The sequence below is a fragment of the Gallus gallus genome, chromosome 10 (genome assembly GCF_016699485.2).
Source record: "Gallus gallus isolate bGalGal1 chromosome 10, bGalGal1.mat.broiler.GRCg7b, whole genome shotgun sequence".
NCBI lineage: Eukaryota > Metazoa > Chordata > Aves > Galliformes > Phasianidae > Gallus > Gallus gallus.
Genome location: NC_052541.1, coordinates 15,629,479 through 15,643,928, shown reverse-complemented (window position 1 = coordinate 15,643,928; position 14,450 = coordinate 15,629,479). Strand labels below are relative to the sequence as shown.

Genomic DNA, 14,450 nt, shown 5'->3' with positions numbered 1-14,450 from the left:
GAACCTCCGAATGAGTAATCTGCTCACAAAGAGCCTTTTGAGCGCACAAAGTAGTTGCAGGGAGGAAACGTCCCACTGGGGAACCAGGTGGACAGCAAACATTCGCTTTCCATTACAAATGAGTTCAAGGGAAATGGAGTCACCCCAGCATGGGATGCCAAATCCGTATCCAAAGCTACTTCCCACCATCCAAGCCAAACATGCTTCCCTTTCTCTCCCTCCCCATCTCCCCTCCTTGTTTACAAACACGTTTACAAGTACTTGATAGGTGACCTTATTTACTTAGTAACCTGTGGATTCATTTATCTTGAAATTAGCAGGTAATGAACTGGAAACCCTCAACAACCCTCCCACTAATTAACATGATAATAAGATTGTTTTGCTACAGAGGTACAATTAGCATGTATGAGCTAGAGGGGGAGAAAGATCAATAAAATGTCTGAAGGGTACTAGGAACCAGACTCAAGAAAAGAACAAAAGAAGAGCGCTTTATGGGGTTACAGCAGCAGCAACAACTTAAGGCCCTTTACAGATAGCGGGAGTAGTAGTGGTCGTCTAAACGTGAGGCTGCCTGCAAGCAGGCTGGGAGGAGCTACCTGCATCATGCAACTTCTTGCCATTCAGACTAGATTTAGGATATGAAGACAATGTGTTTGAAAGTATGGGGGGAAAAAAAAAGCTTTGGGGGAAAAAAAAAAAAGCCTTCAGAACATATATATGATGTCTGTCCATAAAAGCAGTGCATGTATTAGGTGGTGAAAGTGGATGATTTAGAGTCATTTACCACCCGTAATCACGCAAGAATTTCAGCATATACATTGAGAAACCACACTTCACTGTTTAATTGCAGAATCATGCCTTTACATATGGAACTGGATGGGAAATAGCAAAGAAAAAGTTGCACAATAGTTTTAATAGTCACTCTTTGTTAAACCAGAACACTTTGGCTGAAGGGAGGTGATCACATGCAGCTGAAGGGAGCTCATTTTGCCAGCCAGGTGTGTCTGCCTCCTCCATGTGCCTGGTCAGGAGCCTCCAAAGAGGGGCATTTGTCTCCAGAGAAGGAACACGAAGAAAAAGGGAGCTTGTTGGTTTTTTAGGTACATTTATAGTTGCTTGTCTACTAATGCATTTCCATCCACATGGATTGGATCCAACACATCCGTGGGTGTGTTTGGGGGAAAGCAGCGATACACAGCTGTGATCCACGTTATGGCTAGGAGCAAATATGGCATTGGATTCTGTGGGTTAAAGAGGGAGAAGGATTGTAGGGCTACAGACCTGATAGCCTCTCTCTATCCTTTTGCAGGTAAGTGCACTCCTAATTGTTAAAAATAAAGTAGCATTCTAGCACTTGGTACACTGTCTGATGCTACGGTGAAGGGTCAACCAACTGTAACACTGCCCTTCTGTGCTGGTCTTGTTGGATAACAGAACTCTGCCCTTCAGTTTGGAGGAGTTTGGGTTAAATCCCTGCAGGTCTCATTGAAGCTCAATTGGATCCTTTATTTTTTCACAAGCCCCCAGAAGCATTGGCTCCTCTACAGAAAGCCACATTTTGCCCTAGATGACTTGGGAAATGAGATCATTCACAGTTGCTTGACGTAAATGGTGGGTGCTGAAGGCTCCAATCTGGCCCTTAGCTCTTTCCCTCACATCTGGCTTAACCCCACATCTGTCCTCCCCATCTGCGCCGATGCCTTCTTTCACCTCCCAAACTCCACATCGCATAGAGCAGTTCAGCACAGCACTGCAGAGGCATTTGAGAGATGGTCTGGACTATGGCCTTCAGGTAGCACTGACGACTCCTGTGCATATTTCACCACCAGCCCAATTTTCGCATGAATATTATTCATCGGTCATTTGAGTTCACAGATTATTGTCTCCTGGCATTCTTTGGAGAGCAAAAGAGGAAGGAAAACTATTAATTACTTTTGATTGACGTCTTCCATTCGCGTGTGTGTCTGTAAGGGGATGGGTTGTTGTGCATTTTTTTTTTAATAGAGCCTCAGGTTTGAATTGGGTAAACTGACACCTTGCAATCCGATCTGACAGCCCTGCTTTGTGTGGGAGTGTGTACGGCTCCAAAATTTCGTCTGTGAGACTTTCTGCGTGAGCAGTCGTTTTATTAGAAGTTTTGACACCTCTCCTGGCAGGGATCAGTGCCCGCGGTGTGAACGGAAACACCAAAAAGAGCATTGTGCGATGCAGAGTGGGAAGGGAAGAAAAGAAGTTTTGCAGCAAACAACTGAAATTAGCTCAGACAGAGATCTTTGGAGACCTCACCTCACAACAGCAACAGTGGGACAGGGGGGGGTCATCCCACTGTACTGATGGTCCTGGATTCACATTATCATTTCAGAATCACAGATGCCCACACAGTGTTGTTGCATTTTGTTTCTCCCTCTGAACCTGCCCAGTTGACGCTATTTTCGGCTTAACTGTTTGTGAGTTTCTTTCATAAGAGGGTGGCATTATCTTGGGTTTGTTCCACATTTTGACTTGAGATTTGCGACTGATTTGTTGGTGTTGTGTGTATGGGGCACAGCATCCTTCTCAGGTGATACAGAGCCCATTGGTGCAATGGGATCCCACCCCTGCTGCCAATGGTGGGACTGAGGAACAGAGAGAGCAGTGCACAGTGCTGTATCTCTGGATAGAGGAGGTCTGGCCACACTCACTAGAAGATCTACAATTGTAGAAAATGGGCTGAGAGAGTTGTGGAGGGAAAGCAGGCTGTTTTTCTTTCTTTCTGATTCTCCTTACCTGCCCTGGGCTCGGTTGATAAATACCTGTGAAGCGTTTGCTAGAAAAGTTCCTAGGAGTTCATTGTAATGAGCAATCCTTTTGGCCTAGATTTGTATCTTCCTTGAGAATAGGTGTAATTTTAGATCTGCTTTGCAAGCTCTTTTTTTTTCCCTTTCCCCCTTTTCTTTCCAATATTCCTCTGTACAATAGGAATCTTGTCCCATGGTGTGAAGCCCCCGCAGAGTTATAAAATTGTGTCACCTTCCCTGCCTCCTTTATAAGTTACTCTATGTGACACTATTAAAAAGAAAAACCACAGGATCTCCTGGGATCAAAACAATGTCCTGTTGTTATCTCAACACCACTCCGTTTGGCTTTTTTGGCTTTTACCTTTCATTTTCTACCGCTCTGTGCAAGCAGAGCTTGCCTTGCATTGTGCTCTGTTCTACGCATGCATTTTCTCAGTGAAGATGTTTTTATTTCTGATGGATATGCTGGGTGGCCAGAGGTTTTGGATTTCTTCCATGGGGATTCATCTCTTCCAGGAAGGGGGAGGCTGCAGTGAAGAGGCCAACTGAGAAGCTTTCATCTCCATGCGAGATGAGAGGAGAGACTTCGATGCTCATCTCTTCCTCAGATGAAGACTTAAGCTCAAGAATTAACGAATAAATTCCCTATCCCATGGGAGCTGAGACTGTGTGTGTGGGGGAGGGAATGCGTTGAACACGTGTGAATTTCTCACTTTGAGTTTTGGTGGCCTGGAAAATGTAATGTGTTTTTCCTTGCAGACTCTCCGGAGTGTGACTCATAAGCCCTTGCAGCTCAGACAGCGTTGCAGAATGAGCTACCAGCAACCTCTTTGTCCTTCACATGATGTTACTGAATCAGCTCAAGATAACTCATACCTTGGAGCAACCTCACATTGCAAGTAAGATGCTGCAGCTGGCATTTTCACACTTGTTTCGCAATTGTTAACAGCTGCAGAAGTTACCTATTTAAGAGCAGGGTTATTGCTGTGTGATTGTCCAGGTCTAGAAAACATCTCCAAGTTTGTTTAGTCTGGTGGAGAGGAGGCCTATGGGAGACCTTATTGCTCCCTACAACTCCCTGAAAGGAGGTTTGTGGCAAAGTGGGAGTTGGCCTCTTTTCCTGGGTAAGAGTGATAGGATGAGAGCCTCAATAGCCTCAACCAGGTGAGGTTCAGGTTGGATATTAGGAAACATTTCTGCTCAGGAAGAGTGGTGAGGCATTCGCACAGGCTGCCCAGGGAGGTGGTGTGTCACCATCCCTGGAGCTGTACAAGAACCGTGGGGATGTGGCACTGAGGGACGTAGCTTGTGAGCAATATTAGTGGCAGGTGGATGGTTGGACTAGATGATCTCAGAGGTCATTTCCAACCTTACTAATTCTGTGATTGGAAGTTGTAAGCCCTGAAGTCTGTTTGAATGTGTGATGTGTCCAATTTCATTTTCTTTGTTATTCATTTCTGCAATGTGTTTTTATTTCTAACAACATGAAGATCCTGCTATTAAATATTATTATAACTTGAGGATGAAACTCTTCATAATACTACCTTGCTGTTACTGTTTTTGACCCAAAAGCCCACACAGTGCCTGCCAAATGCTAAATGCCTTTATCAGAGACCCTAGAGGTCATTGATTATAGTTATATCCATTTTAGACGTTTGCAAAGAGAGGGTTTCAGCAGTTTGTAGTGGATCACACGGTGTGTGGAGTGGAGCAGAGGCAGGCAGTAGGTTTGTCTGGCAGCGTGTCCAAGTGTCCTAGGAACCTATGCCAGCTGATGGGGAAGAAGCATTGCACTTCTTGAAGGTCTCTGCAGTAATGACAAAAGTCTTATAGACTGTACAAAGCTCACTTGTCTTGATTATAATAGCACTGCAGCAAAAGTGCATATGTTAGATGCTCTGCCAAAATGCTGCTCTGTCCAGGAACACCTCCATATGTGGACACATTTTTGTCAGTACCTATCTTTTATTGCAAAGGTTGTTTAATTGCAGTTCTACAGAAAACTAGGTGGTCAAATAGGAACCTGAGCAAGAACTGCAGGACTCTATCCATTATTGCAGCTTCAACTTTTTTAAACAATTAATGTTCAGAAGCTTCTTAATAAATTATGTACTTAATTAAGTAGTCTGAAATGGTAGCGTTCTGAATAAATAGTACGTTGAAGGCAATCTCACCTCTTCCTTTAGCCCTTCAAATTCCAGCAGCCACTTCCAGCACAGAGAGATGCTGCAGCCCATATGCAGCCCCATATGCATTTCTACCATTGTCCCTTTTACCTTTGTGTGACATTTCTGAATGTTTTGAGGTTCCTTTTTTGGGGGGTTTGTTTTAATTAAACATGACTAAACAATGATTCTCTGGGTGGGAATCACTCTTCCTAATAACCACAGTATGCATACTAACTATACTAATAATAAATCTTGTATCTGACTAGTTAAAAATTGTAGTGATTTGTTGATGCTTTTTACCTGTCACTAGTAAGATATAAATATAAATAAGTAGAATTACATTTAAAATATCCATCACTTCACATATGGAGAGTGGCAATGAGTGGGCTGTAATAATAAAATATACTTTATAAGTGTCATAATCATTCAGACACCAGGAACTCATAAGCCACAGATCTGACATTTGGATGATGAATTGTGATTTTGTTTTAAAAGCCAGACATGTCAACTCCATGTGCATATTGGGAATTGTAGTTCAAGTGACCTCTGCTAAAACACTGACCTTAACAATGACTTTGTTTTACATTTCCCAGAAACTTTTTAAGTAGGTGTGATACTTTCCAAATGCAGTTGTTGCACTAATACTAATGTAAAGTCATTTAAAATATTTTGACATCTTTGTTGTGGTCATACATTATATGACACAGAAAATGAGATTCGGTGAATGACTTAAAATTAATTCTATTTGGGGGTCTTGGTAACATCATAAACCCCTTGAGATTCACCTGTGTGATATATGATATCAGTGGATAAGATGATATTCTAAAACTCTACAGCTCATTCGTTCTTGCATGCAATAAATAAATACATTAAATATACATATGGAGGAGTGTTTGCATTGATACATATAAAAGAGGATTAGATAAGACTCAAGGGAGACTCTGTGGACTGTAGGGATCTTAAATCTGATGGAGGAAGGTTGATTCAGTGGACTTCAGAGACCTGGATTCTGCTCTCCTTTTTGCTGCAAGTTCCTCCTGCATGACCTTGGACATGCTATTTAAACCCAAATCTTAGGAGTATTTAGGCTCCTGATTCCTGTTGAGGTGCCTTACTCATGCAGATGGTGGTGGAAATTTAAAGTTTGCAAAGGAACTGAGTACTAAAATCCTTGAAAGGTCAGGGCTGTGTTTCTCTGGGCATCAGTTCCTTCCTTTAGGATAGAGATAATATTTCACAGGAACTTTGCTCAGGTGAGTGCACAGAAGATGGTGAGGCAGCATGATCCTGGGAGCTGTACAGATGTGTGAAGTCCTATGTCTTATTCACTGTGAGTAGCTGATGCACTATATAGATGTAATTATAGTCATATCAAGTGAAAACACAATTAAGTTTCAGAATTGAAGCTGATTGGCATAACAAAGCTGAGATTTACTGCTTCCTTTACCAGGTCAGCACAGGTTCTTACACAAATCATGCCTCTTAGCCTTCAATTTGATAAACTTTCAGCTATTTTGACATGTAGAGCCAACTGCAGCCTACTCCATCCTGACAAAAAGAGCCTAACAAATGGATTTTCAGTCACCCACTGAACAGAGCTAGATGACAGATCTACATGAAATCCTTTTTGGAGGGAAGGCAGCCTTTTAACTTGATTGATGAAATTATATCTAAATCTGGTAGATTTGGGACTTCAAAGGCATTTTTGCCTACTTAGGGCATCCCAGATGAAGGGAGTATGCTATTTGTACCAAACTCCCATGCTCAAGTGGTTTGCAAATTGACCCCTTTGTAATAGGTTAAAGGTTCCGCGCTAGATAACGGTGGTTCATTTTGATTAATTATGTCAGGGAATTAATGTATGATTACTAACTTTTAGCAGACCCTGCTCTTTCTGACCTCGAGCTGCTTGTTTGTGTGGCTGGTTGTAATTTTCGACCAATGGGTTACGAGAGGTCACTGTGTGGTCAGCATATTTTAAACAAAGAAAAGGGAGGTGGGGAGGGGGGAGCAGGGAAACAGCAATCTCAGATCAGAGTGGATGGACTACAGTTTACTGGCCTGACAGGGGAGATTTGTTAAGTGTTTTAACAGTAGATTTTTATACATTTACCCTTTCCAATAAAATATTCTTCTGAAGAGCTAAGAGAGTGGCCTGGAAAGATGTTGGGAGGATAATTTAACAGTTGAATGTTAAGCCCATAAATTGCACTTCATACTGGTTTCAATAGCAGAGAACCTTGTTAAAAAAATAAATTGGGCAGTGTTCTGTTTAGCACTGGGATTGGCTGAAAGCAAGGATAAAAGCTTCTTGTTAAGCCAATGCATGGGAAATGATGCTTACAAATTTCTTAACCAATCTGCAGGTAGTTAGCAAGCACTGATGAAGCAAAGTTTCTTGGGGATTTAGCTTCATATTTAAAATTATTGAGTGGGTACATGAAGCCATCCAAGTATGTCTACTAAAGTCTAGAAAGGGAAGTGTGTGAGGTTAAATCCTGTAAATACCTGCACACACCAAATCAACTGTATTCACTGTGTTCAGTATTGTATTCAACAGAATTGCTCATGCTGAAAGTGAGGACTGTGGCTAGGTCTTTATGGGATAATAGCTGTACTAAAGAAATCATGGCAGACTACTGTGTAGATGAAGGGACTAGGAACCGGGAGTCCTAAATTCCTCTGATCCTTGCACAGGCTTGTTGCTTGATTCTGACAGAGATCTTGAGAGGCATTTCAGCACACACTTTTAAAGCAGCTGAAGTAGGAACTGAGCTTTAAAGATGCTACATGCTTCCAAAAGCCATTGGAACTAAGGTTACTTATCACTTCTGAAAATAAGGCAATGCTTACACTGGGTCTAGTTGTACATAGATTTAAGTAACAGATTGCAAACGTAAGAAACATATTGCTGTTATCTTCCTTGGACCTCACTCTTCATTTAAAACGGGTCTAAAATGTCTACCTTGTTTACAGGAGCACTGAGAGGCTTAGTTCATTAATGTTTGCACAGTGCTTTATGGCCCTTAGATGAAAGGCACTACTGATGCTTAAAGAATGATTATTATTATAATACTTATTCTAAGAACAATAGGCACATTTGTTTTATTTTCCACTGAGCCCCTTCAAACACCAGGGTGTCCAATTAAGCTGTAATCAGAATGTGGGCTAAGACTTTGCTGAAACTTTTCCAGCTTGCTTTAGAAACTCTAATTTCACTTTACTCTCTGTTGTACCCTTTTGAAAGCGAGGCTCTTTAGTTGGCTTTGGATCCCCTTTATTTGGTTGCTCCTTGCAAAAATGCACTCTTGCTAAACTATCTGTTGCATTTCAAGTGTGAACGATATAACAGAGTTTTGCAAGAGGAAAAGGAGGTGCTATCTGATTAAAATGTGATGTTAGTAGGGTCAGGGAGCGATACTTAGAGCTAAAATGATGTGAGAGGAAGACGTGGAAAGCAGAAAGAGATGGGAAAAGTAAGGCTGCATATGGAGACAGAAACAGCAGATGTACCAAAGAAACAGAAGAGAAAGGAAAGAGAAAAAGAAGTATTTGGAGTTGTGCGGATATATACATACACGCATGCATAAATGTTGGTTAAGGTTTGCTGAAATTGCCTAGCTCTTCTGAAAAGTCATCTCATACAAACCGAAGATAAACAAGGAGATTTAAGATTCGTTTAAGTGGCACTGGGGAAAGCAAATGTCAGATAGGACTGAAGGCTGAGCTCTTACATTCAGGTGGCACGCTGCAGATCATTGCTGATTGCCCTGAAGCTTTCCTAGGCCAACTCATAGTAAGCATAATTCCAACAAGTGTTTGCCACTTAGCAAAAGGAAAGGCTTGTCTCAGGCTGAGAATTTCTTAGGCCAGTGTGCCATACACAGGGGAGCTTGGAGCTGATATCTCCAGACAGAAGTAACCCACAGAGCATCCTGGCCTCACTCAGTAAGCAACAACCAGAGATGCAGTTTCCCAGTCCTTGCTTTCCCTGTTAGTCACAATTGCCTCTTGAGCTCTTCATTTAATGGGAAGTCTTGTGGCTGCTGTCAGAGCATGGATGTCAGTATTATATACTTATTTAGTCATTTTACAGCAGCGTTAGGGATCTCAGGCAGGTCGTTGTACATGCATTTAATAAATGGCAATCCTGCCTCAAATGATTTACAATCGAAACTGTTGATTCCGGAAAGTACTTGTACATACATGCTCTTCAAGTAATCACAAAAGCACATGCTAACTTGCTGGCATCCATCAGATGAAAACTTCCTTAATGCTATCTCTTCAGGATTGGGACCCAAGCTGAAAATGGAACAAGCTGTGGGAAAATGGAGTTGTAGGGGAGGAGAGTATTTTGGGATGCGCTAGCAGTGTTATAATGCTTTCAGCTGGATTTTACAATCTGATTGTCTGTCTGTCTCTCTCTGCTCCTAATAACTTTTAAACTTGATGGACGGTATCAACCGCACTTGGCAGAAGGATAGGCAGAGCTGGATTAAAAACAGGCTCATGGGCAAAAGCACAAAGTGCTCGGGTATAGCAATCCCCACAGTGCATCTAGCAGTCGAGTTTGTGTGGCACCCAGGGGGCTGAAATTGTTCCCTGTAAAAGTATCAAGGTAAAAAACCACAGGCACAATCATGTTTTTAGCCACAGGAGAATCTACCACGCAGAAAGCCTAAAATAGCAGGTTTTAGAAGTTCCACTTCTCAGGGAACCGCTGCTTATTTGTTTTTGAGCATAAGGGGGTGAATTTCTGAGCCCTTTGAAGGCAAAATGAATTTGCTGTTGTTTCCAGTGAAGCCAGGATCGGAGCTCCTAAGGACAGAAAATATTTGATTCCTTTGTTAATGTGGAAAAACAAAACAAATTGGGAGCAACGGTCTTTGGGGCCAGTGAGAAGTGCATCAGGCATCGGTTGCTTTCTGCATGTCTGTACATCAGAGACTTGAGTTTTCATGCTTTGTGTGCGCCCAGGTTTTGGATGCTTGCACATGCTCTGATTAAAGAACAACTCTGAATGATGTTATTTAATTTAATGATCTTAATAAGCACATGGTGGGGGGAGTGTCTTTACTGTATAGACACAAACAATGCTACATGCTTCAACATGAAACACAATTAGGGTGTGCAGTAAAATAAAGGGGTGAGGGGGGGAAGGGGACATTTTTTAAAAAATGAGAACAGAGGTGACTTCCAACAAAACTTCAAAACCAGCTTGGCTAACAATGAACATAGCCCCATTCTTTTTAATCATCAACAAAATCTATCACACATGTTCTTTCAAGTAAAGTTTATTAGAAAGAAATTGCTACTAGAGAACCACATGTGAGCTCTGACTTGGCAAGGTCAGGCCAGGGCAATAAACCCTTGAACTTTACAAATATGCAAAGCTGACATAAATAACAAATTAAACCCAGCCAGGTGTAGAGCTGCAGTGAGCTGCTTGCCAGAAAGATTCAAACTCTGGCCAGCGTGACCTCTGTTAGCTCGTGTGGAAAGCAGGGGCTTATCTCCTCGGCTTGTTGTCCTGTAGGGTTCATACCTGTGGCTTCGGGTCACCTTCTTCTCATTAGCTTAGAAAAATTATATTGCTTTGTTAGGGGCGTTTGTTTAGCTTCTGGCCTCAGGCATTTGGATGTGTTGCTGGGTGAGTTGTAGGGCTGTGAGGATGGAGGTTGTGCTGAGTGCGAGCTGTTTGTCCCTGGGTCTATTGGGTCCCCTTTGAAGGATCAGGGCAGGATCAGACAGCAAGGAGGAACATGGAGATGGCTCCGTTGGAGGATTTAGTAAGATAAGATGGGGAGAGAGGTGTGAGGTCTGTGACTGTTGTACCGGAGGGCTCCAAAATGTCCTTTAGAAAATGCAGCCAATCCTCCACCACTTTTAGCTGTATCTCTTGCAAATTCTCTGTGTAATCGGGACTTCTTTAGAGGTGTAGTTCTTGCTGCAGCTGATCCCTGTATCGTTCTGAGCCTCACTGCCAGACTTCCAAAGGCATTCAGCTGCAGATACACCATCTCAGTGGGACTTCCAAATGTCTCTTAAGTGCATTAAGCACCTAACTTCCACTGAATACTGAAGGGGTTTTTAAAATCCCACTATGTGTCTCCCTACCTCTTGCCCTTAAACAAGTGCTTAATTTTAAGTGCAGGTAGTTTCACTGATGGGCACAGAGCTACTTGTGTGGTTAAACATGTGCTTAAATGTGCTGTTAAGCCATGGCTGCAATGGATGGGAGAGGAATCAGACGCAAACGCAGTTCTTTCACTGTAGCAACTTAATTTTTGAATACTGGTTTGGAGCAGCAACAGTAAAAAAGAAATGTCTCTTTCCACTTGAATATTGAGGAAATGTGCTCTGAGAATCACAAAAGCAGATCAAGTGGGACGCGATGTTCTGCACAGTTCCGTTACAAGTATAACCAGACTCTACAAAATCTTTGCCATGAGAATTGCTTTGACATTTTTTTTTTTTAAATGCAAAGCCAAACTTCTTACAAAAACACCCTGAGAGGCAATACTCTGCAGTGACTCCTGAGCTGTTGTGTCATCTTGAGCAACACGTTTCACCTCACTGTGCTTCTATTTTCCCTCCCACTGTCTTTACTATTTATATTACAAGAACTCTGGGGCAGGGACAGGCTCTGTGTTTGCGTAGCTCTGTCTCTAATGGTGATGTCTCTCTGCTGGGACCACTCAGTGCTGTCGTTAGTAAAATCTAGTGACATTCTTGCACAAACTATGGAAAAACCGTAGGCCTAAGCGATGGAAAAAGATCTTTCTTAGTTCCTTCAGGTTTTAGTTTTGTGACTGAGTCACAGGTTAAGACTCTTCAACACGTGAGGTTTATGTAGACTTGTTAAAGACGTCTGTCCTGATAAATGGGTTGGATGCTTTTTATAGAGCTCTCCACTGGGTCCACTCCATCATAATGCAGCTTCAACACAGGCCTCCATAGAGCTTCAAGGGAGAAATCCAGGAAGGAGAAAGTGAAGGGAGATTGGGTGAGTTTACACTATGTGTTAAGTGGAAGAGCTGCAAAGAGTTTGGGAGACTTGTCATGACATGCAATTAAAGGCTCCTCTGGGAGTGTCTGTATAAACTCTACACATAGCAGAAAGAAAACAGACAGCTGACAGTTGGACTGTGAAGTCTTAGAAGAATATACAGTGTTCATTGCTGACACTCAAAGGCAATTTTACCTAGTTCTGTAAAGTCTAAATGTGTTTATTTAGAGCTAGGACAATTCCTGTCAAAAAAAAGCTTTTTTTTTTTTCTTTTTGTTCTAGTTGTTAGGAATTAACTTCTTGGAAGCTCTCTTGAACTGAACCTTACGCTTACTTTTTTGGGTTTTTTTTTTGTTGTTTTACTTATGTGTTCATTTGATGAAGGCCCTTTCTAGCGTTTTTACCTTTGGGAGTAACTGTGGCTGTGGTGTATGACATGTATCCCATCTGCAGAGCACATCCTGTGAGTCATGTAAGAGTACACATCCAGAAGCACAGATAAGAAGGGACAGGGAAAGGACAAGTACAGCCAGAGCTAGAACACAAGGGAGCAAAAAACTCTTGATTGGAAGGACCCAGTCCTTCCTTGTGATACCTTGTGAACTCTGTTGGTGGCTGAAGCTGCTGGTTGGGAAAGGAAAGATGAGAGGAAACCTCTGATTCACCAACTCCTTCAGCCTCTTTTCCCTTCCCAGTGTTGAGAAGCCTGAATGAGTTGACCTGAGGTTACACAGGTCTGTATAGTTAGCGGAGACAGAGGTCCAAGCCTCTTAATCTCATTCAAAGGAAGAGCTCTAACATCTGATTCTTTTAGTGAGCTGGGTGAGGCACCAGAGCACCAAGCTATTGGCTGCTTTGGTCAAAGCCTGCATTTACCAAGGCGTTTCAATGGGTCAACATTGCAAGGTGGCTTCTGTTTACTCAATGAAGATCTCTGTTCCGTGTCAGGAACTCCGTTGTTTCTCTTATTTCTGTAGTTACCGGGACAAAAGGGAGGAAGTCACAAGGTCAGAGAAGTAGAGAGAAAAATCATCCTTTCTTTGACTTGTTTTACCATTCCATGTGCAAGTTCTTAAAACATAAAATAAAATAAAGGAAGCAATATATAGAGAACTTGATCATTTTACATTGTCAGAAATACTGTCATAAGATATTCTCGTTATTTATTTTTAGGGATGGGGTTTGGCTTTACTATGCAAAGACCTCAGAAGTCCTGTAGAAGGAACTAAGCTTTTTATTTTTTATTTTTTTTTTCTAGATATAGGGGAATAGACATGAGAAGAAAACAACTTGGAATCCACTGTAGAAATTGAAGTGCAAACTTAATTTATGTGGGAAGATTGTGGTGATGAGGAGTATAGAAAACTCTTAAGTTCTGGTGGCTGGACCAGGCTTAGAGCCTAAAGGCATATATCACTGAAGAGTATTAAATATTTAAAAGAAGGTTTATTTAGAGTCCTCAAAACTGACAGGATCTTAAATACAAGATCATATGGCAAGAAAGCTCAACATCATTCTTGTCAGGGTGAATTAACTGTGGAGTATAGCTCTGTATAAATAAGCAGCCATGGAAATTCCCAGCTTCATTTAAAGTCCTGAAAAACAAAGTCATCTCCACTCAGATGACAAAAGAATAAGTCCAGGGTGGGAATGGAGAGGGCAGACTCAAGCTGCTGAACAATTCTATCAGCACATATTTCTCAGGTAACTCCTCAATTATTTTAGCAGCAGAATAAAGAATTGCATTTCAAGCACTTATTGTTTGTTGCCCAGTACAACTGGCATTGGTTGGAATGAATGACACTGATAATGCATTTCATGATACAATTTTCAGTTAAAGCTTTTCCTTTTAGGTGTTTCTTTGGGCTTTTGGGAAGCGTTCCTCCTCAGGGGAGGAAGTGGCTATTATTATTATTGGAAGATTCAGCTGGGCTTTACCTGAGAGACTCATTGAGGGTATTCATCTGCATCTCTCTCTTTTAATCCTTCTCACCACTACTGCATCTCCTTGGCTCCTTGTTCTTAGACTGCTGAAACGTGGCAACACAGAGAAGTAGTCTGGCCCAGCTAGTTATGATGAATACTGGTGTGCTGGTAATGCTGATGTAAAGGATATGGAAATCCTTCCCAGATATGGTAGACCCTGAGAAAGAGCCTTAGGCAAGAGCCACTGCAATGCATTTTCTGTGTGACGGTGATGAGGACTTCCTCTTGCCTTATTCGTTCATTGCAATGTGTCTTGGGATGGTTTTAAGGATCATCATAATGCCAAAAAGTCGTCTTCCTAAGCTATAACAGATTGCTGCCAATGTAGTATTTGTACTGCGGTGGAAGCCTTTCTCCAGGAGGTCAGTGGGGGAGTGTAATCAGTTTAGAACTAGATGTTGTAACTTACTTGAATGAAAGATTTTTCTAAAGGTGACATTAAGATGAAATATTTAAGATGAACCAGAAGATTTGACTGGAAATTCACAGTGTCCCTCTGAAACAGTCCAC

The 14,450-nt window shown here is 41.9% G+C and overlaps 1 long non-coding RNA gene across 3 annotated transcripts in view; it reads left to right on the top strand.

The window, feature by feature from the left end:
* Positions 1-14,450, top strand: part of LOC101748407 — a 451,745-nt gene that overhangs the window by 74,822 nt on the left and 362,473 nt on the right. For all 3 annotated transcript variants that reach the window (XR_006931068.1, XR_005862678.2, XR_005862677.2), the window contains exon 3: positions 3,537-3,676. This is a non-coding gene — a long non-coding RNA (uncharacterized LOC101748407). The remainder of the gene's footprint in view (positions 1-3,536; positions 3,677-14,450) is intronic.